The sequence below is a fragment of the Eleginops maclovinus genome, chromosome 20 (assembly GCF_036324505.1).
Source record: "Eleginops maclovinus isolate JMC-PN-2008 ecotype Puerto Natales chromosome 20, JC_Emac_rtc_rv5, whole genome shotgun sequence".
Classification (NCBI taxonomy): Eukaryota; Metazoa; Chordata; class Actinopteri; order Perciformes; family Eleginopidae; genus Eleginops; species Eleginops maclovinus.
Genome location: NC_086368.1, coordinates 21,879,458 through 21,901,859, shown reverse-complemented (window position 1 = coordinate 21,901,859; position 22,402 = coordinate 21,879,458). Strand labels below are relative to the sequence as shown.

General features: G+C 39.6%; 1 long non-coding RNA gene across 1 annotated transcript; it reads left to right on the top strand.

Annotated features, from left to right (window-relative positions):
• The first annotated feature begins 3,869 nt into the window (after nucleotides 1-3,869).
• Nucleotides 3,870-5,752, top strand: LOC134883223 (uncharacterized). Its single transcript, XR_010168249.1, has 3 exons — nucleotides 3,870-4,048; nucleotides 4,848-4,934; nucleotides 5,055-5,752. It is a non-coding gene; the product is annotated as an uncharacterized LOC134883223 (long non-coding RNA).
• Nucleotides 5,753-22,402: the final 16,650 nt, after the last annotated feature.

Here is a 22,402-nt window from a genome sequence, read left to right as displayed (position 1 = left end):
GCCACCATGCGTGGTCGATACCTTGTTACCACAGAGAAATCAATTATCTCGACCAAGCAGCAGGGGAAAGAGGCAATAATGAAAGAATGCTCCTCCTTCCACGACGATAGCCATGGTCATTAAATATGAATTTATCATTGGCCGAGGAGATTTATAGAGAGAGATGTTGGCCCAGAGTTCACGCTCTCTTTACAGCATAAGTTCACAGTCTGGGTACAAATGAATGCAAACTAAATGGCTAACAGGTTTTTGATGTTATAAAGCTTAAACAGGGACTTGATTCTTTCAGTCATCTGGGAGGAAGTGAGTCAAAGATGTGACATCAAACTGTCCTCTAAGAAAACTTCCACAACATAGATGACATCTATTCCTGTTCCGATGACACGCGGCTCAGTTTAATGCCTCTGAGGGGGGATGAAAGACAATATTACATGAATACTATTGTGCATACTAAGTCCATGGGATGCCACCAGGGCAGGCTCTTTTCAATTTGATGTCTGAGGACCACTCAGGTGACAGTGGAGATGGCAGAGATGACTGACAGGTATAGGTGGGCATGCCAACCATACGTGCCCGTTTGGGTCTGTAATGAGCCGCTGTGATGACTTGTCTGACAGCTGCCGCTAGAAATAGAAGTAAAAAAACACACCATACCGTCACCACAGCCGGAAAAAAGAAGTAGTGCAAATGAGTAAGAAAGAAAGAGGGACGAGGACGGAAAATGTGTAATCCGGTGTTGCTCTTAAGGCAGCCATAAATTCCCTTTTAATGGGGCACCACAAGCAGTAGCAGGCACTCAGCAGTCTGTTGTGTTTGATGCCAAATTGTGCAGAATAAACAGATTTGCTGTGCAGCTGGTCCAAACACACACTTTCTCTCTTCTCATCCCCCACCACAAACACACCATCTCCTCATTCCCCAACTCCTTCCTTATCTCTCCCACATCCAGGCCCCCCCCCCCGCCTCCCTTGGACATACCAGAATTAGACAAATCGTCATAAAAGATGGCAAGTGCTTTGATTTCTTTTCTTTTGCTTAACTGAGTACTCAACTCCAGCTGTCCTACACAAAGCCAAGATACAGTATTTGTATAACAGGGAAAAGAGGGAGCTGCATGTCACTGATGAGAAACAACACGCCACATCTGGATCATTTCCTCTCAAGGATAATGGGCTTATTTGGTCATCCTGCTCCAGTTTATCGCAGAAAAAGAGCCAAACAATGTCTGAAGTCTCTGTATGCAGAATACTGAAGACGATGCAATGCAAAACATCATAATGCTGGCTGTTGTGAATCTTAATTTAGCACCCAGAAGGTAAAAGTCGTCTTGTTTGGTCCACAGGTGTTTGTACAAAGTGTTATGGAAATGTATTTAATAGTTAGGTATAGCTTTGGTAATAATAATTATTTAAATAATAAAGATCACCATGGTGTCACTCGACCAGCATACTGACACCATGGCCTGTTTGGCATCATTGGAGGAAATAGGTGATGCATCCATACACACTCACATGCACACCACTGGCTGCTGCCATTGCTTCGGTGATTTATGTATAGTTTTCAGAAGCGGAGCACTCACATGCCGATACACACACACTCACGCATGAAAAACCTGTATGCATGCAGCTGGGTGTTTGTGTGTGTGCCCTCCGGCATGAGTGCATCTGAATTCATGTAATTGATTGTGAATGTGTGTGCACGGGGGCATGGTATGGAATAGTGTAAGAGGGGCTCTGGGCATGAATGGCTTAGTGTTTTCCAGTAAATGTGGCCCGCAACCATGTGTGCGGGTATGTGTGTGTGTGTGTGTGTGTGTGTGTGTGTGTGTGTGTGTGTGTGTGTGTGTGTGTGTGTGTGTGTGTGTGTGTGTGTGTGTGTGTGTGTGTGTGTGTGTGTGTGTGTGTGTGTGTGTGTGTGTGTGTGTGTGTGTGTGCTTCTCTGCCTCAGAGTTTGGGATTGTTTTTTCTGCATGGATGGACTCAGCTATAAACACTGTACACATACCATATATGATATACGTATCTTCTAAACCACACAGCCCCACATCTCATATCTTTTGTAATCTCTTTTCATGAACTTCACTTGTAGCGCACCACTGGAATGACCAATTTGTTTTGTCAGGTTGGCTCATACTGAAGCTTAGCAGCATGGGTGAAGCATCATTAGGAGAACTGGGGTTAATAATCTGGGGATGATCCCATAATGGTTCCCACAGCAAAAAGGCAATAGGCACCCTTAAATACTTAAAGCGTTATTTAAACACTTAGACTCAGAAATGAAAAGGCCTCAGGTCATGCTACATAACAAGATCATTTACAGTATTTAATCAGTTAAAAAAACATTTTTCAACATTCAAACTTGCCATAAAACTTCCACAAAAATATATTAACCTGAGCACATTTTCCAAATGCTTCCTGTGGGATTTTCTTTATGCCACTAGAATGCACTGTTGCTCCCTGTAATCCACTTTGGTGTCACAAAGCAGCTCTTCTCCAGCAGAACACACCAATTAATATCACCCATCTCCACAACTCTATCATGTACCCTGTGGTTGTTAGGATTTGGGAGTGCTATGGTATATAGTATTTATATAATTTGCACCATTAAGCTTTAAGTTGACATAAAAGGTGATTTCGCTGTCTGCTCAGGTGACAGGTATTAACATCTTCTTCCCTTGGATTTCACCTCTAGGGAATACATTAAATTGGGTAGATCAGAGTTCATACGTAAATGAAAGCTGAACAGGGACCAGCATATGTTGGAGCATTATCAAACGTTTAATTCACAGAATTGAGATTTCATCAGCCTTCTTACAAACGTATGCATTCTCCTTTTTTATCACACCCTGCATGCGTTACTTGATACCTATCACTAAATGTTTCTCAGCCAAATGTTTGTCACTCTTCTTGTTATCTTCTGTTTGTGCGTAAATTCCAAGGCAAAGTGTGTGTGCAAGTGTACTCTGTTGTAACATTCGACAAATTTAATAATTTCATTGAGATGAAATGTATCTTATATGATTTCAGTGTTGGTTTGAGATCAGCTTTGTAGCTTTGAGAATTGATGACTGAAGTCAAATGAAAGTAGTTTTACATTTGTCAAATGGGCTTATTCATCCCCTTTAGTTGCTGATTTATGTTAAAATAGCAAGTTGTTTTCTGCAAAAAATATACTACTTACTTATTTAGTGTCACATTGTGTGTGTGATAACATTTTATAAGGTTTTAAAATCATGGGGAGCTATACTATATATTTGTATAGAATGGCTGTGATACAAGTGCGTTCTCAACACCTGTTCAAATTAACAAATGCTAAAATGCTTTAGGAATGTAAGGCTAAAGCTGCGCTCTATTTTTTTTATATTTGACATGTACAAGTTAATGAATGCAATCACCATTAGTCCGAGCCTCTTTAAGGAAGCGATACAGGAAGCATGTGGTGATGTCAGGGCTGCTGGTTCAAAGAGATCGCCTCCTGTCCTCACTGGCACTGTGCTCAAATGAATATGCACACTTCTGTCCATACAATTTATAAAAACGTACAGCATCAACTTGCTAACAGGCTAATGTAAAAAACAAGATTTAGTAGAGTTCAGCTGATTCATGCGGATCAGTTACAAGATTTCACTGACCTGGATAAAGACCTTTATTTAATGGGTTCCCTTTTCAGTTTTTGACAGTTTGGGTCTGTAGATTTGCTGTTACTGATTTATTTAAAAAGGATGTAAACCAAAACTTTAATTAGTTTTGATACACAGTGAAAGACGAGTGATTAAATGCAGATACAGTAATTTGTCTCTTATTTTAAGCTGGTGACTCATAAAGAGAACTAACTCTGACTTCCTTTCCTCGTAATAGGGGGGGAAACCACCCTGAGCAGTCACATATCAGACAGATTCTTGGCATTGTCAGAAGAGCGGTGAATTGAAGTACCCAAACTTTCACAAAGTGGTTGACCATGGCGCAGGAGTTTGAGCTATCTGATTACGAGAACATACAGCATGATCTTCAGAGGACTGAAAAATACTGTGGTGGCAGTGAGCAGTCAGGTAAGAGAAAGAGTAAATGAAGAAGCATTTATAACAGTAAGAGATTCATTTTCAGATTCATTTTTTTAACTGGGTTTAATGATTGTTTCTTATGTTTTGTCAAAAATACTTTAACTGCCTAATTGTTTTAATACTCTTGAATCAGAATGGTGAAACCACAGCAAACAATGATCATATGTGTAGCTTAGATGAACTTATAAAATAAAACATGATCAAAATGATAACTAGCAGTCAAAACCATACTATGTAAATGTAAACTACAATGTTAATAAACATATGTTTTGATACTTAAAAGTTGTTATTGAAATTCAAGTTAAGTTACATGCCACTTCATATTCCTGCTACCCCTCCGTAGACTGTATAGAAAGAGGTCATTTTTTAAACAAACACTCAGATATTCATCACTCAATTCTGCAGTTATCGTCTGCCCTACGCAGCTTTGTAATGTCTTTCAGCTAATTTCTTGATTCACAGCCGCAAATGTACTGCTTAGGTTTAGTTGTGGGTCTCGGCTGTGAAGTTTACAGCCAGTGCAGGAAGCTGTTTAAGTGAAAAAGCTTTTATGAACATGCACTGTACGCTCCCTGCCCAGGACCAAATGGAAGATAAACACAGTAGCAGCAGCTAATGTCCCTATATAATTCCTATCCTTTATACAATACCTTAAACAATAATGATATTCAATACCAGCTAAGTGTTTATTTGTGTGTGTGTGTGTGTGTGTGCGTGCGTGCGTGCGTGCGTGCGTGCGTGCGTGCGTGTGTGCGTGTGTGTGTGTGTGCTGGTTCGACACCCACAGAAAGGAGACTTTTCAGAATTGGTATTCTAACTTTAGCAGTGTTGTGTATCCTACAAGCCACTCTCAACCTCTCCCTGGGCCTCGCCTGTAAGTTATGGACAAATACATTTCGTCTTACAAACGCAATTTATGTCACAACGGGTTTTTTTATACAGGGTGGAAGATTTAGAGATCACTTCAATTGCAATTTCTGTTTATTTCTTTCAGTTTATTCCAAAGAAGACACAGATCTGATTCCCTTCCGCAGCTCCATGATAGCAGACGTGTGCCAGATTAACCAAACTCAACTGCATTCAAAGAACAAGTTATATTCCTGCTACAAGAAACTGCTGGGAGAACTTCTTAGAGAGAAGGATGCCCCGGACACAGAGACATTCACATCAGGCGACGGATTCTGAACTGACTATATACACAACTACAGCTGGGAATGACTATGACTATGGGTCACGAACCTTCAATTAGAGATGATGTCCAGTGCAGACCACAGAAGTCTTAGTATAGACCTCAGTGGACCCTCTTATATGGATAAAAAACCTTGGGACAGAATCATTACTATACAAATGCAGTTTAAATAATTAGCTTGGATTAATTAAATAGGCTTTGATAGCTCATAGCTCATTTCTTTTAAAGAAAAGCACTGCAACTATGCCTTATAACTTATTTGCAGTTCTGAAGTTATTATTTGCAAGAACACAATACTGTTTTAGGCTATAGTCTTACTATAATTTCATATGCAGTTAGTCCTTTCCTATGCAGTAACTATATTGTTGTGTATTTGAATCATATATGGCATTGAAACAGCTGTACTTTATTTTTAGAAATGTAATCTAATCAAGAACGTGATAACTAGCAGTTAAAACCACACTATGTAAATGTAAACTACAATGTTAATAAACATATGTTTTGATACTTAAAAGTTGTTATTGAAATTCAAGTTAAGTTACATGCCACTTCATAATCCTGCTACCCCTCCGTAGACTGTATAGAAAGAGGTCATTTTTTAAACAAACACTCAGATATTCATAACTCAACTCTGCAGTTATCGTCTGCCCTACGCAGCTTTGTTATGTTTTCAGCTAATTTCTTGATTCACAGCCGCAAATGTACTGCTTAGGTTTAGTTGTGGGTCTCGGCTGTGAAGTTTACAGCCAGTGCAGGAAGCTGTTTAAGTGAAAAAGCTTTTATGAACATGCACTGTACGCTCCCTGCCCAGGACCAAATGGAAGATAAACACAGTAGCAGCAGCTAATGTCCCTATATAATTCCTATCCTTTATACAATACCTTAAACAATAGTGATATTCAATACCAGCTAAGTGTTTATTTGTGTGTGCATGTGTGTGTGTGTGTGTGTGTGTGTGTGTGTGTGTGTGTGTGTGTGTGTGTGTGTGTGTGTGTGTGTGTGTGTGTGTGTGTGTGTGTGTGTGTGTGTATTTTCTTTTACCAGAATATTAGCAACTTAAATGCCAGAAATGTTCCTCACAAGGTGGTGGAGACCAAATCAAAGCTAAAATAATTGTTACTATTAAACATATATTCATCAGGTGGACACGGACAAACCTCAACATGAATGCTGGCTTTCACATCTTTTTTCAGATGAGAGAAGTGAAACACACAAAACACTTCCCAAAAGATTTTCTCATGTCTGTGATTTCACTCACATCCTCTCAAGAAATTATTTCTCAATTCCAGCTAACCGCCCGTCATCCCTGGTATAACAGTGTCTGTCACACAACCAGTATTGGGTATAAACAACGGGAAAAGTCATTACAAAGTTAGAAATAGAAATTATTATTATTTTTATCAATCTTATTAAATGAATAAATCCGGATTCTTTTGGTAAAAGGCTACAATGTGGAATATGATCTCTCTGTTGCTCTGTTCAACTCTTAAATCCAGTTTTATCGAAGATGTTGACTGTAATGAGTGACTATACTGAATTGAGGATTACACTTCTTAGTTTAAGTTCCTATTTTTAAATGTTTTGGGTTTCAATGCCTAGCTATAAGTATTTTACAAAAACTAGTCAAAACGTAATCCAATGTATTAAGTGCCTTTGATTAAATATTAAACAATTGTCACCTAAATAATTACATTTTAACAGGGTAACTAGTGATCTGTAACCTATTATATTTTAAGAAGTCTTCTCAACACTACACAGAACTAATCATATTGAAATGAATTCCTGAAAATAGCCCCTGCATACATCACTTAGAAAGGCAGTTCTAAAATTTGGTTTTGCTATTCTCTTTTTATATCAAAGGCATCCTGCAGTGCAGAATAGCTTTCATATCAATAAAATAATCCCCCTGGGAGTTATTCAGCATCTTCTTTGTTGCTGTTGCCCAAGCAATACACATGCATATAAATGAATATCAAAAGTGAATCTGAAAATCATGTTGCAAATCTGAGGTCTGTAGCCATGAATTGTCTTTATACACCACTTCTAATCCAACATCATTCCTCGTGTGTATAAGAGAGTGCATTTCTGAGTCTATTAATTCTCCTATGTCTACGAACTTCCTTGAGATCACTGAGTCTTTCTCGCTGATAAGTTTGTCAAAGGCAAACTGACAGAAATGAGAGGTGCAGCCCATCGTTTCTCATTAACACTGAGGGCTTTGTTTTAATTAGCCGTTGTGACTGACACTTGTGTTCACGAGACTCTACTCTGTATTCCAGGCTTGTGTTATTCTCCTCCCCAGCTGTTGCATGTCAATCATCCCAAAGTTGTCTCTTGTCTCTCAAATTAAAACACTTGTGTAGCGCTGCCTGCACCTTAAGGGGCAGGATGGGATAAAGGTTTGATTTCCTTCTCAATTATTTGTATTTTTTTAGCTTAACTTTGATGCACAGTTATGTTCAATGTGTCCATTGAACGAATGAAAAGTTGTCTTTAAGTGCTTACCACACCAAACGTCATGAACATGCAAAAAATATTTACAGTACTGTAAAATAAAGTGAAGAATACATAAAGACCAGGATAAGCTGTTTAGATTTTAATACTAATTATAAAAATAATAATAATAATATGAGAATAATAACAAAATAATAATATTAATTCGCCTCTAAATACAAATGCATTGTGCAAATATACATTTTCATTATATTTCCAATTTCTTTTAAATGAACAACTTAATTCAAAATTATGTATTACTTTTCACCCATTTAATCTATGACTAAATGAGCTACAAAATTCACTATTTGTGGATTCAGGAACTTTAGAAAAAGCCCATGCCAACCTCTGTATTTTCGTGTTTGTGTAAAAAAAATTGGGATTTTGTATTTTTTAAAAATAAATGTTTAGCCTATATTTAACCAGGAATTTCCTCACAAATAAAATATCTTTTCCGAGAGGCACCTGGCCAGCTTGCAAACCAAGACACAGTTTGAAAAATTGATAAACTTCCTCGACGCCAAAGGATCAGGAACACTCCAGACTGCAACCCACGCGCGTCAGCAGGGTGAGACACGAAGCTGCACAGAAGTATAAACAGAGGCCATGACAGATTTCACACTGTGTTCCTGTGCAAACACAGTGGGCTCACTGTTAGCCACTGCCATGCTTTCCAAGTCCCTCTGAGGGTGGAGAGAACGCCTGCAGATGGTCAAGCATTTCGAAATGATGCATGAGAGACCTAATTTAAATAGTGATGACAGGTTTAGCCTTATGAGCTCAGTACATTCACACGCAAACACAGACACACGTGCTGTGCAAACACGTAAGACTCTGCTGCATTACTGAAATGTAAAATGCAAAATCAAACACAGTGGTGCTATATGTGATAAAGATTAGCTGTGGAGAGCAGACAACTCTTATTGTTATAGACTAGCTAATGGAAGGGCTATCTGATAACACTTCCACGTCATTACATATAGATATAGATATATAGATAACATAATGCTACATCTCAGAGCATATGTAGTGATCAGGGTTTTTTAAACCCTCCAGAAACATATTATACTATGTGTCAGAGGGAAACACAAGAGAAAAGGAAGTCTTACACGTTACATATTGTGCTTTTTTGTGCTACATGCTTTTTTTTCATAAAGAGAACACAACCCAATCAACCCAGAGATTCTCAAACTACATTTTGGTGGATGGAGATAATTAAAAATGTAAGCGAAGGCTTAATGCACCGGAATTCTCCTCAGTATGTTTACTTACTAAACACCAGCCGTTATTTATGATGGGTAATGCTTTGATTTTTCTTTTCTCGGTGAAAGAAGAGGCAGACAGCTTTGGTTTTTCAGGATTTTTTAATTGACACACATGCACAACAATATCCCTCCAAAAAAAGACTACCATTAAAAGGGAGCTGATGAACAGCAGCAGCTGAATTCTGTCAGGGTTTAATCACAAATGAGGGCTGGCCGTTAGCCTTTGAAGTGAAAGTTTTGGTTAAGACTTAGCAAACTATTCCCTAATAGAAAATCCTGTATCCTTTTTAGGCTCAAAATTGTACAAATCACAACATGTCAAAATCAAAATATTTTTGGCGCACAGAGGACAAAAGTTGCCAAAAAGGTCAAAGAGTTTCAGGATTTGTATCTTTCTAAGATTATTCATAATCATATCATCCTATTTCACATCTTCTCTCCCTCTTATAAATGCCAAAATGCTGACGTTAAATTGTAATTAGAACAATTGTAGCCCTGCCCTGCCTCTGATGCTTGTGTAATAGTAAACTAAAGACAGTAGAGAATAAACCACGCCAGGCCTAATGAACAAATTCAGATCACTCTGTTGAATAAAAATGTCAGGGTCAAAGTTCACACCAGACTGTCTGCAGCTAATTGGCTGAGCTTTTGATCTCTCCCAGAAGGTCCAATCATCAGGGCCTCCAACTTCTTGCTTTTAGACCTTTCCCTGTGACAGCTTAGAGGCAGCAACTGACCCAGATCTACTGTACGACTGGTGATAACTTTCAAGCTTTAAACAGAACACATTCCCCTGTATTGTACTTTCATTAGAGCCTGACATTAGGATTCTCTGTGAAATATACATTAGGGAAGGTTCTAGCTTCAGCTGAAGAGAAAGGAATTATAAGTGAACCCATAGGGGGGTCTATAAGGAACTACATATGCTCCCAAGTGAAATTTCTTTCCTGTGTAATTACTCTGTAAAAGTGAAGGCTTAAACTAAACAAGTTTGACCTTTACCCTGGCCACCACTGCTCTAAAGGACTGCAAGAAAAACGTGGTTAGCACACCCACAGCACCAGCTTAATCTTGGCTTATGTTAGGCTCCTTTCTGTCTTCACTGAAGGAAAAATCACGGGCTGACAAGAGGTTCAGAGCTAATCTTCCCGCAGTCAGGTTGCAGGGACAAGCTAGAGATAAGACTGGGCTACAGATAAGGCTGGAGACCCCCACAGCAGAACCACGAGCTGCAAGGGGGGAGATCCTTGGACCTGATAGAAAATGAAAGGAAGAGGCTCTGCAGCTCTGGGGCCAAAGCTCCTAGAAAATTAATTACACCGATGGCCCCCACACCGCCATCTTCAGCACCCGCTGACATTCTGCTCGCCTTCATCGAGTGCCTTGGTTTGAGACCACAACAAGATGCTGTAGTGGTTTGTGTGCCAATAGACGGGGTTAAGCTGAAATCTCATGTTGGAGAAATCAAGTTGGAACGAACTCGCACAACATTAATCTGAAAAAGGAAATTGCACCTCAGTAAATCTCTCAATCATGTCTTTTCTCTCTTTCCCTCAAACCAGAGAAGTATACTTTTTGTCACAGGCACTGTGTATTAATGTTCATAACTTTTATGTCAATAATCTTATACCTAATAAAGTTGTATAATGGTTTTCTGTTGCTGCTTTGTTCAGTACTTTAAAGAAATAGTAATACTTAAATATATGTTATGTTTTTGGGAATCACAGTCCAAGCAGTTTTATAAGATACCGTAAAATAGATTTATAAAATGTTTCTGAATTGTCATAATTTAAAGTATCTTACACTGTCTTCATAATAGAATAACAATCTGTTATTTTATTCAATCAGTACAGTTTTCAGAGTTAATATGATAACATTTTCTATGTTCTTGGTTGTTTTTTACAGTAGTTAATCCTTGGGGTCCCCAGGTCAGTATTCAATGTATGTTAAATATGTTGGTAGGTTGAAGGTTGATCATACCCCTTTATTGTTGACTTCTACATAAGCATTGATCACTCAGGAATTATAATTTAAGAAAAACTAATTTAAGTCTGAGCTGACCAATTTCTTTTAATAAATTACTCTCAAATGTATATAATATGTAACATATTCCGACCAGGGTTAACAAGGCGGAGTCACACATTGATGGTCATTTTTGTGCAGCTCTGTCAAGCTCTCTAGTAATTGAATGAAATACCCGTAGAATTCCCAGCAGCTGAAGTTGTGTACAACACCAGTATCTTTACCGATATGTTAACATCACACAAACCGTCACAAAATCTCAATAGGCCGAGGAAGCATTCTGTGCTGCACTGAGCGACAAACCATAATTCAACCTGACATTTTTATAGTAATCCTGCTGTGTTTAGCAATAACCAGGCTGTCAAAGAGCGGAGTGTGATATTAGGTCATATTCCATAAATGTGAATGTTCACACTTGCCTTGTTAAGCGCTCACCAGCCCCCTTAAAGTAGCTAGCGCTCTCACTTTGCAGACTGCTTGCGTGTACTTGCAGCAGTGTTCCTGCTGGTCCCACAGGGGCTTATTAGAGGGAATGGTAGGGCTTCTCACAACCTCAGCACACGCTCGCTGGTTCCCCTCACTAACAGCCAGCACAGAGAAAGGGAGAGAGGTTCACAATTACCAGGCTCACGTCACCCGGACTTCAGACACATTCTCACTGCAGTGGCTCTGCGGCATTGAGCAGAAAGGTCACAGGCTTGTTTGAAATCCTGCTTTCAAAGATTCTTATCTTAAATTTGAATCCACATTCATGGCTATCATTTTTTATTCTATATGTAGGGAACGAAAACTGTCTGCTCCTTGTTAGCCTAAACCGATGGAAACATCTTTGGATATCTGTCATAGAAGACAAGGAAAATGAGTTACCTTGGGGATATATTGAGGTATTATTTGACAAATGACAGCAAAGATTGACTGAAAAAAAATGACAGGGTTAGTGCAAGTGGAAAGACACAAAATAAAAGTCTTAAAGCCATAAAAATAACCCAAGTAATGATTGACTGAAACTGTGGGGTTTGATGCCTATCAGCACAAGCTGAAAACACATTATGGCCCTGCTCAGGTGTAAGTCTTCTTTGTCACGGAAATATACAATAGTGACTTTGGAAGGTGAACAACATGGTACATTTTTGCTAAAGCATTTTCATATCTAGTCAAATAGTTAAACACAGGAAATTGTAATCATTATCAGAGCCAGTCTCTACTCAACTTACATAATACAGTCTATTTTCTATTAAGAAAGGCAGGGGATGCGAATGAGCCACGACAAGAAAATTAGACTTTACAAACGTCATTTGCATGAATGTGGATGTTATCCTAAAATAACAGTAGCCTAGTAGTGTATTAAAAACCGAAATTGACTGTGGAAACTCTAAATCTAATGCATGTTTCATGTTTCTGAGGGCCACCATTTTGACTTTTTATGCATGCAATATAAATTACTTTTCAAGGCATAGTAAACTTTGACTTTTTATAACTGTTTACAATGCTTTACTTCATCTTTGACTTTTTATACGATGTTAAAACTGTCTTATATTAGTTGATTTTGGCCTTTGTCATGGGACTTACATGCCTAATATGTTCTTCAACCTTTTCCATTGACCTTAAGTCGGCCTGTTTGATATACTGTATTTGTTAAAGCACTGTGACCCAACACTGAGTTTGTTTGGAAATGTTAATCTATAACTGCTAGCAGTATGTTCTCTCCTTACTATTCTCCCTTATCTCTTGTTTTAGCCTGCACATATCTGGCATTTTTGTAATTGCAGATCATGGGCATTTTGACAGGAACCTCTGAGGTAGCTGTGAGCATTTCCCCTTGTCTAGATAATGGGGTTTAAATGGGATATTCAGTTGTGTGCATTTTGGTTAATTGGACATCAAACACTGCATGTACGTGAGAGATTAGACTTCTGAGGATATGTCAGAATAGAGAAGACTACCGTATTTGCTCTCGATCAGATACTTTGTTCTAAATCTGTATTATGGGACAAGAAAAGCTTCTAATTCAATTTCTCACTTTAATTTACTAGGGGAGGATTAAAAGGAACTCCTGAGAGATGTTGCAGGATTATGCTATGGCGCTTTCCTCCCGGTAAATGTTTTACTTGTTCTACGAATGGGCCATGCTGATAGCTTTTACAAGTGGGGAGGTGTGGAGCCAGCAGCCAGCAGTGGCTCAGTCAGTAGGGGCTTGGACTGGGATACAGACTTGAAATATGGAAGTGGACTGCTACTTGGAGAGGTCCCAGTTCACCTCCTGTGGTGGTGTGGTGCCCTTGAGCAAGGCACCAGACACCTCCAATCCCCCCTCCCCATTGCTCCCCGGGCGCTGCACAATAGCTGCCCACTGCTCCTAGTACTAGGATGGGTTAAATGCAGAGGACCAATTTCACTCTGCTGTGTGTATGTATGTGACAAATAAAGAGGGTTTCCTCCTCCGATTCTATCTAGCCAGGGAAAGTAGTACATAGGGGAAGTGGTCAGGTCTGGTGGTCTCCAAAAACATGATTTATGTTCTCAGGACCACCGATGCCACAAATGGTGTGTTTATGTTGTGTTGACCCAACCCAAACTAAAATGATGATCATAGTAAACATTAACTGTAACATTGGGCTAAAAACACTGCTATGCATAAGTACAGTCACAATGTCCTACACACACATACACACACACACACACACAAAATAACTTCATGATAGGATTTCTTTAACCAAACACCTAGTTTTGGATCAGTTTTCATAAAGGTTTTTATATCAGTCCCCCCTTGCAGATGTTCCTTATTTGACAAAAGATGGTGCCATACATACATATACACACACACACACACACACACACACACACACACACACACACACACACACACACACACACACACACACACACACACACACACACACACACACACACACACACACACACACACACACACACACACACACACACCTTTCCTTGCTGATCCATTCTAGAAAAGTGTCTAAACTTTCCCCATTCCCATTTCCACAGGGCCCCATATCTCACTGTGGGAAGGGAAAGAAATAAGCAGCGGCTTGCTGCCTCTGCCAGCCTGTCGGATTTGAAGTTTATTAAGTATATCAAACCAGGGCCGGCCCCCTCAGGGAACATTTGCAATCCAAAGCTCTGCTTGCTGTTGCTTCCGCCAGCATCAAGCTGTCACAAACGCTCCACTTAATTTGCAAAGCAGTGCACAGTGGGGGGAAGAATAAGAAAATAGGAAACAAGTGTCATTTTCCACCATGTGTGAGTACACCATTTGCATCTAAATCAATCTGATGAAAGTTGTTGGTTTTTGCCATTGGGGAGAGGCAATGCATTGAGTTATAAAACAGCATACGTATCACAGTGTCTTGTGCTGTAGTCTCAATATGAGAAGTGAACATTAATAAATATTTTGAGCTTATTTACCAGCACATTTCGGTGCTGAAAAGTGGAGCCAGCACAATATTTGTCCATTATCTGTTACTAATACCCAGTCCTAGAAAAAGCTTACCTCAGTGGAAAAGGTGTGTTTAATGTGTGGTTTTGTATATAGCTTTATTGATTGATGATTGATTTTGAGCTACTCATGGCCAGCCAAGCAAACATCGGCTTTGAGTGAATCGGTAAAATTTGAGCTGACACCCCCAACAGCCACCAAAAGCATCCCCGGCATCCTTGACACTCACAAGCTGAGCGCCTCTCAACTCAAAAACTCGACAGACCGTCCCCGCTCCACACTCCCAGACCAGATATGCAATTTATCAGCTGGAAAACATGCAGGAGGGCTAAAGGTGGAAGAGCCTTCTATCTGGTCTCGCTACAGCAGCCACTGCTCAGTATGCTCTACCTGGGCTCATTTCACCCTCCAGCGGGCAAGAGAGTCTATATGGGCCCTTCTCTAAAAGACCTGAGGCACTCCCACCCAGAGTAGCACCATCTCGGCTCCGCTCATCGCCTGAGGCGGAGATCAGACTGACAGGGCCAACAGGACAGGGGGCTACGATGCTCCTAGCTGAATGCATGTTTGTGTGACTGTTAATGTGCGTTCATGTGTTAATGCAGGATTTGCCCTTCATATTGCTACATGCACTTACAATGCTCCTAACATCTTCTCTCAGAGAGGATGTGTTACAATGAGATAATAGAACTTTTATGCAGGAAAACGGATTACTCTCGCTCCAGAATTAAACAATTCATTACCGCCTTTCTTTTTATAACTATAGACTAATTACATTAGCTACGACGGTTATGTCATAAGTCTGTCGTGCTGCTTGCACAGTGCAAATGGATGGACTTACTGGGGAATATTTGAGCCATTTTTAAATTGGTTCTGGGAACCTATAAGGCTAATGTATACGCCTATAGCGCATAAGTTATGCTATGGCTGGAGGTCATGACACTGATACAAGCGATGATCATACGGGCGGGCGCGGTCAAGGAATGAATGTCTTACAAACTAATTTCTTGGGTCTTTAATCAAATGTCAGTTTAACCTTTGTCTCTCCCTTTTCTCTTCATTAGATTTTTTTAGCCGTCCTTTCATTAATACAGTCTATCTTGTGGTCCACTTGGGGCCTCAGTATGTTTTTACTGGAGCATTGTCTTGTCTTCATACGGCACAGACTCAATCTCCTGGAGTGACAAATTGTGTGTTCTGCCTATAATGCTGTGTAACATTAATACAAGGCATGAGTTATTGCATGGCTTGTGTTTTCTAAGAGACACATGCTTTTTAGCACCTCCCTAGCAGTGTGGCTCTAGGGACGGCAAAGTCGGTCAGCCAGTCTGCCACTTTGGTGTACAATATCTCAAATCCGAATGGATAGTCGTGAAGTTTTCAGACCTTTATTACCCCTTTAAGGAATGGATGAATAACTGACTTTGCTGATTCCCTTATTTTTTCGTTAAGTGCTATCCTGTGATCACTTTTGTTTTTTTGGGAAAAGTCTTGCCCTGTATTGGATGTATTGCCCTTCACACTTACTATATGTCATTTGGGAGGAACTGTAGAAACCATGGTAAGTGCCTGATCTTTTATCCAATAACCAAGTATAGTTAGAGTCCTCAGTGCCAATGTTTTCATATTTAAATGCCACATTAAGATGAAAAACAAGGTAAAGATGATACCTGCTAAAGTGTTGACCATTGTGCCCTGATAGGATTAGCTTTAGTTTAAAATATCGTTTGAGCGCAAATGCCACTAATAGATTTTACCTAATTTGTTATGTTAGTTCATTCCCCATTATTCATGTCCTTTTGATGCCTCTACAAAAACTAATAAACCAGACACTGAATTTTTATCCAATGTTGGATTTCTGGGATGTCTACTTGTGTATCAGGGGCTGGAAAAATGGAACTGGACAAAGAATATAAACCTTTGCTTTTTTAAGGATCCTGTGGATGAATTCTCCTCAGTTGTCTGTCTCTTCCTCTGTCTCTCTCACACAAAAATGCACTTTCCTGCAAATCAGCATTCAATAGACCACAGTTTCAGCCTGCCTATTGGCTACAGAAGAAAAGAAATGTAAGAATTCACCCAGACATGCTTCCCTTTGATCTGTCAGAAACACAAGTGTATTCTCCTTGTCGACAATGTCAAACCCTTAACCAGATTCTGAAAAACACACATATGCATGCAAATAAAAGATCTGTCTTTTCAAAGTCTCATTGGAGCAATGTGTGTAATGAAGAAAGACCGTGTGCCTGAAGCCAACCCCAGCCCTGGATAAAAGAAACTGAAAGAAGGAAACTGTCAACTTGACTGGATATTCTTCTGTTTTTTCAGAAATGTTGAATGGATGGTGGCGATGTGGCAAATCAGACATTATATGAAAAAGCAGCACTGTATAACATTGTGGACGAATACATATGCATTTAAATATGATGAATTTGAATGGCATTGAAGCTGTTGATTGCTTTAATGGTTAAAGCAAGGTGGGCATAACAGTTTAGAGTATGAAATGATTCTACTTGCTTGAAGCTAAACACTGTATAAAACATTTCTCATAAAATGTGATTTTAAACATTTTGAAATCCACAAATTAGCAGTGCTGTTCCAATTGATCTACACAGCAATGCATAAGGCAAACTGTGTACAGCACTCATACATACAGTATCATGCAACCCAAGGGTAAGCCCCTTAGCAGGTTTACGCATGCAGATGAACGCTTATGAAGCAAAATTATGCATTGCTTTAGAATTGTAGCACCTACAAAGCTAATATCGTATGGTAAGTAGCAACATGTGGTGCTGTTGATCATGGATGGGTTCGAGTAATATTTATCTTAACAGCTGGGAACGACAGAGGTTAATTAACCTCCAGTGAGCAGCATTCACTTAGTGACGCATTTATTTTAAATGTTTTACAGCGCTTAAGAATACAATAGCTACACATCTGTTTTATATTTCAGTATGCCATGACTGCATAAACAAAAATGATAATCGACAGAAAATAAAAAAAGGACAGAACTTAAAATAAAGTGAGTAAAGCACACTAAACTTTTAGTGTATTCATTTTTACTATTTTCTTTTCTACTCCAATTAAGAGGGAAATATGAATGTAAGGACCACAGTATAACAAGTATATATATGACATTTAGTATAGGGATATACATTAATCTACCGCAATCAAAATAAAATATTTTGCAGAACCTGGAATTACAGGTGTGAATGCAATCTTAAGCTGAAGGGAATATAATTACCATGGAGACACGGCTCTTACATTACACATTCTTATGTCCACCTTTATTTTAAAATGTAAAAGTATTTGTTGTATAGAAAATGGTTCGGTCCAATCGATCATTTCTATCTGTTGGCGTCGGCTTCATTACCTTCTTGCACAGCATTCCTCTAAAGGCAATATCCCCCATGTTATTACCAGTACTGATGTTAGTTCAGGACCTTCATTTCACAATGCCATTATCACCTCATCAGATGTCAGCAAACACTCTAAACCATCATGCACCACTGGCAAACCCTTGACCTCTCCTCAGAAAAAAAAGAGAAACTGTGTTGACTTGAGGGACGAGGCAAGACATCTCACCACCCTGCTGATTGGAGTGGCAAGCCGAGCCGGCTGCTTGGAGCCAAGGCTTGCATTGGCAACACCACCACTTGTGTTAATGCGCAACCATCACTCTCCCCTGCATCTAAATGTTTCATTACAGGCAAGGCGCAGACACAATTTCGCGGCCTATATGGGGTCGCTCACCAGCAAGCGTGCTCTCTTAAGGGAAAAGTAAAGCATGACAAATTGAAATAAATGAGAGAGGCAGACAGGAAGAGAAGGGAAGAGACCTGGAGGAGGAGGTGGAGGAGGCCTTCTCTCCATATGGCTTTACAGGAAAGATAACTAATGTATATTTTGAGTATCACTGTTTCTGTTTCGTTGCAGTCAAAACTCTTCCGCTCTTTCTGTCCATTATCTATCTTTCCTACAGACCAGGCTATTGTTATCAGTTGATAAAGTACTTTTGACATGATTGGAGGCACAAAACTGAAAATGATTTGAACAAAAAGAAATTATGTGCAGCCAAGATCCTTCAAAGACTCTTATGATGCTTACAATTTCACAATACGATATGATATTTTCTGCATCAATACATGAAAGCAGTCTACAAAGGTTATCTATCCACCATACAGTAAGTATAATACATTTCTGTGACAGGTGATCTTATCTTTTCAGTAGGCTATATATGATGTTAGTGTGCCAGGAAATTGAAAATGGCTGTGGTATAAAGCCTAACAAATGTATCAATTCCTTATCAGTTGTAAACCATTTAGGATTTTCTGTATGATAAGTTGTATTATACATCCCTGATCAGTGCTATCTGTGTTTCTTTATCGGCTAAAGGGGCTACGACTCTTAGAGCATCAAGGAAATGACAACTCAATTCTGATAATCTGACCAATTATTTAACAGACTCAGTGAGAGGACAATCTGTGCAGCCCTCATGTCAGTCTTTAGAGACAGCCTGATAAAAGACTTGTGAAACATATGAGCCTCTGCAATGTTTTTATGATGTCTTTATTCATTTAAAATCATTTTACCAGAAAGTAGCTTTCTAAAATAAGGAACACCAGATATTTAAATGCGATATATAAGGATTTTAAAACAAAACCTGTTAATTACCATCAGGAGCCAAAAGGTTGTGAAGAAACTTGAACAGGTGCGTTTCAAGACAGTTTGTGGCAGGTTGTTTGCCCACATGTGCGAGAGTGATCAACAACACACACACACACACACACACACACACACACACACACACACACACACACACACACACACACACACACACACACACACACACACACACACACACACACACACACACACACACACACAAATGTGTATGATCTCTAAACCCAACTTCACTCAAGCCCCCCATGGCCTAAAACCCTGTAGCCCTCATATCAACGAAACCGCACAGGTATTCCACCACGGCAGGTGTGTTGCCGTAGCAACAGGGCCCTTTCATCTCCCGATTCCTCATTGGGTATGCATATTCTGTTTGGCTCTCTCATCCCCCCTGGCCACCCCATCTCCTACCAAGCCAGTCAATCACACTTTCGTCTCATCTCTCCCCTCTGATTGGCTTGTTCCTCTCATGCCCTCCTTCAAAGTATTGACCTTCATACACAGCTGACTGCTGAATGGCAATGAGGGAGAGAATCACCTGTACCACTCTCAGTGCACGGGTGAGACGCAGCGAGGGAGGGAGTGGGAGAGAAAGCACACCTGTTGCATGTTTGAGTACCAAACCACTGAGGCTCAGGAGGCGCTTGAAGTCAGCTCTTCTTGAAAATAATGCCTCAGCTACGAATGGGGATCAGAGAAAGAGAGGCTTATGGATTTTTCTCTATGCCTCTCCTTCCGTCCTTACTTTAAAACAGCCTTTTCTTCACCTAAGAAACCATGGCATATAGATGAGACAGAGGCAAGACAAAAGAACAGAAAATAAATGGTCCAAAGGCCTGAGTGCTTCTGCAAACCAGACTGTTGCACGACATCAGGGTACAGAGGATGAATTGCATGCAGCTTTTGTTGATGATTGATATGAGAAGCAAACATGAAATTTTACTAACTGATTGATAATTTCTTACTGTACACACTACAAGATGCTGGAGATTTTTAAACTCCCTTTTAATTTGTGTTGCTTTTTTCTCCTAGACTTCTCCGGGGGCTCCCAGGGTATTAAGAAGTATTGACTTTCTCTTCTCTCTTCTCCCAACCTTTGAGCTGCACGTTGTCTGCTCCGCTGAGCTCCAGAGGTAGGTTGCTGCAGTGTGGAAGGAGAAATGCGGAAAAACGAAGTCCTGATTATCCGGCCAGTTAGCTCCTTTTATCTCACCAACTCGCCTCATCACTGACAGCTACCTCCGTGTATGGATAGTCACCCGGAAGATCTTTGAGCAACTTCGATTGGAAATCCTTCAGCTGATAACTGCATGCTCTGAGGGCAGGTTGGTTTGAGAGGATGCTTATTAGTTCAATTACTGACCAGTTCTATGCTTGGTAGCATATTGGTATTAATTATATATGTATTGTATGCTATTATGTGTGCAGAAGACCATTGCTCCGGACTGGTTATTGCTTGTTAAGTAACCAAAACCAAACATTTACAACGGTTTAAAGCTGCTCTACATTTACAATTTGTTCACAAGGGATCAAAAAGCAACCAGCAATAAAAAAGGGGTCCCTTGTGACGAAAATCCCAAAGAGAATTCAATATATTTCAGTATCTTGATCATAAGTCAGATTTAGTTGTTAGGCTGCTGTCCTTAGGAAGGTATGTACATTAACACTCAGGCTGGTAACTGTTAAATGTAATTGGATTCAGAGCCTTCGGTTTATTTTTAGGCATAGAAGTGATAACTCTGCTTTGTTATTTTAAAAGTGATGTGTTGAAAGGGCTTTAACAGCGTTGTTTCGGGCTCATCTATAGTAACAGGGTTGCCATGGTGCACGAGACTTTCTCATCCTCGTCGCCAGCGTTTGGTACATTAAATGTTGGCTATGGCACAAACAATATTAATATCTTATTTACTGTATATGTTTTCAAAGTGAACTTCCTCTTTCACTAAAATATAACAGGCATTAGCAGGAAGAACAAGCCTATCATTAGCCGTTTCCGACAAATGTTGCTTTTATCTATTGCATTTATTATTATTTGTCTAATAAAATGTCAATCCAAATAATAATACTCCAAAATAGACTGTACTTAAGTAACGCTTTATCAGGTCTTTTCAACCCCTCAAATTGCTTTACGTACTGCAAGTCATTCACCCATTCACACCTCACTCAGGCAGAGCAGTAGCACTTGTTCTAGGTAAGCTAACATTCATACACATTCACACACCATTGGCCATGCCATCAGGAGCATCTGAGGGTATCTTGCCCAAGAATACATGGACATGTTGACCATAGGGCTGGGATCGAACCCACGACCTTCTGACTGACTGCACTCCCTTGCAGCCACAGTCGTCCAAAGCTTAGTTATATTTGACATTTTGTAATTCATCGACACATAAAGGAATAACACTTGTAAAAATGCTTGTAAAACAGAGTGATTTTGCATCTTTATATCACATCATTATGTGTTGTTGAAAAAAAATCATCAGTTGGGGGTACGAAACACATAAACACACCAGATAGAACAATCGTGTTTTTAAATGATCTAATTTGTCTCTGGGTTACATTCTCATTACTTTGCAAATTTACCACATTGCAACAGAATTCAATTAGTGGAAACGTATTTAGCAGGAAGCCTGTATTGCCTTTGATATTGAGGCTAATAAACTTTGTGTTTACATCACGAGTCAACATGTTTCCAACATCATCATTACTGATGTTTGACTGTTTGAACCGAGCATTTTCTGCTCTCTGTCTTCATAAAACCAAAAAAAAACAGTGCTTTTATTTCGGTCCACATTCCCTTTATCTGCACCCAATTCATTACCCAAAGAAGAACGAACCTCAAACACCTCTCTTTACCCATATTCCCCCCTCTCCCACTGATCTGACTACACATGTATCTGTTTTGGATCACAGAAGGAAATTTGTGGATATGTCGACACATTGGCTCTGGCATTTTGAGAACGAACACGAGACAAGGATACATCAGAGATGGGAAGAAGCGCTTTGTTCCATCCGTCTCTGGTCCAGATAATCTGATCAAAAGCGAAACAGAAGAGGAGCCTGTTGGTTTTGTCCTAGTCGAGCTTAAATTGATTCACAGCAGGGTTTCTGAGTATAAACAACTAAAGGAGCTAATCTCTACATTTCTGGAGGTAAGGGTGTGTTTGCTAAATGTAGACATAAATTGAAACTATATTAACAGTGTTTAAAGTCACACCAGTTTTTCTCATTCATGA